This window comes from Euphorbia lathyris, chromosome 6, assembly GCF_963576675.1.
Source record: "Euphorbia lathyris chromosome 6, ddEupLath1.1, whole genome shotgun sequence".
NCBI classification, from domain to species: domain Eukaryota; kingdom Viridiplantae; phylum Streptophyta; class Magnoliopsida; order Malpighiales; family Euphorbiaceae; genus Euphorbia; species Euphorbia lathyris.
Window position 1 is genome coordinate 28,291,240 of NC_088915.1, and position 4,549 is coordinate 28,295,788.

Genomic DNA, 4,549 nt, shown 5'->3' on the forward strand with positions numbered 1-4,549 from the left:
GGGAGGAGGCTGGTACCAGCTTAGCTCTTAGGTCTGGCTCTAGGTTTGGTGCCCTATCTATTGAAGACGTTCATGAGCCTGTCCAGGGAGATGAGCTTATGGAACACAGTTTGCCGGGTCTGGAGTCTGTTGTGTCTTTTGAGCTAGTGGTTGATTCTGTTAATCCCCTATTTGCTTCCAAGAATGAAGCTCAGGGGGCCCCCTGGTTCAGGCGGCCCGAAAGATGAAGGAAACTAATGAGGGTAGTTCTTCTATTCTTACTGGTGGACCTGGAATTGGGAATCCAATGGGGGTTATTAAACATGGCTTGAAAAAGCCAAAGGGCAAACAAAAAAGCATCCAGAATTCCTTGGCTTTTTCAGAGAAGAGGGGACCTGCGGGTACCTCGGTGAGGCTCTCAGGAGCCCCTAGTAAATACCTGGCTTAGGTAGGTTGGTGCGGTCAGTCTCCTCCTTTCTATGGACTTGTTGTGTTGGAATGTTAGGGGTGCGGCTAGCAAGGCTACCCGTATCCATATTAATGACCTAATTAAACAGTTTAACCCCTCGTGTTTTGCTTTACTGGAAACTAAGATTAGTGGAGAGAAAGAAGATGAGGTGGTTAATAAGTTTAAGAACTGGAGGTGTGTTAGATCGGAGGCTACTGGCCGAGCTGGTGGGATCTGGCTTTTCTGGAGGCCAGATCGGATTCATTTTGATGTTATTAGTATCGATAAGCAGTTCATTCACTGTAAAGTGAGCATTTCTGGTATTACTCCCTTCTTGACTACCCTTGTGTATGCTGATCTGATCTTAGTTAATCGCAAACGGCTGTGGGAGATCCTCTTTTCGATGAGTGGCAGCATCTTTGAGCCCTGGTTTATTACGGGAGACTTTAATGATATCGGCCTTATGAGTGACCAAAGAGGAGGTTCCAATCATTATGTTAATCGCTGTCTTCACCATAAAAATAATATGGATTTATGTGGGCTTTTCGACTTGGGGGCTTCGGGTCATAGATTCACTTGGAAACGCAATAGTACCTTTGTTCGTTTGGACAAGGTCTATGCTAATGTGGCTGCCCTGACTTCTTTCCCTGAGTGTTCTGTTTTAAATCTTCCGTTCCGTCATTCGGACCATTGCCCTATTTTGTTTAGACTTTTGAGAGGCAACCGGCCTAGGGGGAAGAGACCGTTCCGGTACCAGCTGGCGTGGGAGTCCCATCCTAAGTTTAAGGAGTTCGTCCAAGATAATTGGAAACCTCATTCGAATGTCCTGCAAGCTTCTGAAGGGTTCAGGAAGAAGGTGCTTGGTTGGAATAAGAATGTCTTTGGGCATATTATTAGAAGAAAGAATAAGTTGTTAAAAAGGATGGAGGGCGTTCAGCGTAGGTTGGATGTGAGGTTTGATCACAGTTTAGATGGCCTCCTTAGAACCCTTCAGAAGGAGCTGGAAGCTGTGCTTAGGCAGGAGGAGCTTCTCTGGTTCCAGAAGTCTAGGAAATCCTGGATTAGGGATAGGGATCGTAATACCAGGTACTTCCATCTGTCTACTATGATCAGGCGGCAGAGGAATAGAATTGAGGCTATCAAAGATTCTGATGGGGAGTGGGTGTATGAAGATGAGGTGATTCGGAATTTGGCTCTGGAGTTCTATAAGGAGCTTTTCAAAGAGGATCCTGTTCAGCTGGAGAGGGCTCACTCTATTGCTACCTTTGATCAGTGAGGATATCAGTCAGAGTGCCTTTTTTCCTATTTCCCGAAAAGAGATTGACCATGCCATCTTCGGCATTGGGGCGTCTAAAGCGCCTGGTATTGATGGTCTTCTAGCTGGCTTCTACCACAAGCACTGGGGTGTTGTGAAGGAGGGTATCTATGAGTTTATCATAGGTGTGTTCAATGGGTCTAAGGATATTGAGCTGGTTAATAGAACTCTCCTGGTCCTTATTCCTAAAATTGATAAGCCTTCTTCCTTTTTGCATATGAGACCCATCAGTCTTTGTAATGTTCTTTACAAGACGATTACAAAAATTGTGGCTAATAGAATCCGTGGCATTCTTCCGGAGATCATTTGTCAGAATCAGGGTAGTTTTGTACCCGGTAGACAAATGATGGATAATGTGGTGATTGCCCAAGAAATGGTGCACACTATGAAGATTAGGAAAGGGAAGAAAGGCATTGTGGCTCTTAAGCTGGATTTGGAGAAGGCCTATGATCGCATCAACTGGAACTTCCTGATGGAGAGTCTGGAGAGAGCTAGGATCCCGGACAGTTGGAGAAATCTTATTAAGGTTTGTATTACTTCTCCTGTGTTTCAGGTTATGGTGAATGGGGATATGTCGGAGGAGTTCTCTCCGGGTCGGGGCATCCGTCAGGGTGATCCTATGAGTCCCTTCCTTTTCGTTATTGCTATGGAGAGGCTGTCCCACCTTATTCAAGATGCCATTGATATTGGGAGTTTCCACCTGGTGGCCATCAACAGTTTCTGTCCCCAGGTGACCCACTTATTCTTTACGGACGATGTCCTTATCTTTCTTGAAGGTAATGAGGAGCAGTTGAGTGTCATTATGGATATTCTGGATTGTTTTTGTTCGACCTCTGGTCAGAGACTTAATATCCAGAAATCTAGGATGATGTGCTCTAAGAATATGAATCCGAGAATTTGTAAAAGATTAAGTGATTTGTCTGGTATTCCTCTTACTAATTTCTTGGGAAGTATCTGGGGATTCCTCTCCATAGTGAGAGAGTGTCTAAAGTTTCTTTTAAAGATACTTTGGACAAAACCAATACGAGGTGTGCCACGTGGAAAGCCAAGACTCTCTCCCTCGCTGGCCGTCTGACTTTAATTCAATCTGTGAATTCCGCTGCTCCCAACCACATCATGCAGACTTGTCAGCTTCCGAATCCTGTGCTTAATGATCTTGATAAGATTAACCGAAGGTTCCTGTGGGGGGAAGCTGCGGAGGGAAGAAAGATCCACCTGGTGCCTTGGAGTGAGGTTTGTCAGCCCAAAGATTCAGGGGGTTTGGGCATTACGAGAGCTAAGGATAATAATAAAGTTTTATTAATGAAACTCCTTTGGCGTATGTGGCAATGCCCCTCCTCTCTCTGGGTTCGCCTTCTTTGTGGTAAGTATCGAAAAGATAAGATCTTTGGGGGGCCCGAAAGAGAGAGTTATCAATTGTTCCTTCCTCTGGAAAGGGCTTAGCGCCGTTTTTGCTCGGGGGTTGGTCTGGATGTGGGTAATGGTAAGTCCATAAGCTTCTGGTTTGATACCTGGATTGGGGATAAACCTTTAGTGGATGTGTGCACTTCCCCCCCGCCTAGTGATATCCAAAACTGGAGGTTAGCCGATGTGGTGGACTCTGAAGGGGACTGGGTTTGGCCTAAATTTGATTCTTTCTTTAGCCTTGAGACTCTCCTTAGAATTAGAGGAGTGAAGGTGAGTAATCAAGAGGAAGACATGGATAAGCATTGCTGGGCGCTGACTAACAATGGAGTCTATTCTTGCAAATCTGCCTTTGAAGCTTTTTCCCTTAACAGGACTGATAATCCCTCGGATATTTGGAAGACCATTTGGTCCCTTAAAATCCCCTACCGCATGAGGAGCTTCCTGTGGCTGGGCGTTAAAGACAGATTACTTACTAACTCAGATAGATACAGAAGGCATTTGGCGACCTCTGGAGCTTGCGGTAGATGTAGAGGCCATGTTGAATCGTTGTGCCACGCTCTTAGGGATTGCCCTAAGAGTGAAGAGGTTTGGAAGAAAATTCTCCCTCATCATAATTTCTCTTCCTTCATGTCCCATTCTGTGAACGACTGATTCTCAGATGGTATTAGGGGAAAGTTATTGTCTTATATGGAGCATGGGGACATTTTCTTTGCCATTATCTGTCATCAAGTGTGGAAATGGAGGAACGAGGAGATTTTTGATAATAAAGCTGTGCTTTTGCCTAACTTAGCTGAGTTCTTCTTGAAGAAACTCTGCTCTATTATTGATAGTTTCAAAGGTGAGTCCCTTGCCAGATCTTCCCCGAGTAGTGATGTCCACCTCGTGAGCTGGAGCAGGCCGAGAGAGGGGGTTGTGAAGCTGAATACTGATGGTTCCTGCCTCAGTAATGGTAAGATTGCTGCCGGAGGTGTTCTTAGGGATGCGGGAGGCGCCTGGCTTTCTGGGTTTACCCAGAATTTGGGTTTGGGTTCTTCCTTCTCTGCGGAGCTCTGGGGCATTCTCTCTGGGATCCAGCTGGCGATTAGGCTGGGTGTTAAGAGGCTTTCTGTGGAGTCAGATAACTTGGAGGCCATCAATATGATTTTGGGTAGTCATGCCATGGGTCTTCATAGCCGCAACCTTATTAAAGCTATTAAGAGGCGTAGCCCCTCATTTGATATCCTTGAGTTCAACCACATTTTCCGGGAGCAGAACCGTGTTGCAGATCACTTGGCGGCGGCATGCCATGAGGGGGTGTTAGGTGTTTCTACCCTTACCGTTCCCCCTATCGCTCTTTCTCCTCTTCTTTTAGAGGATAGGATTGGGGTTAGCTTTCCTAGGCTAATCCCGGTGTAGTTGCT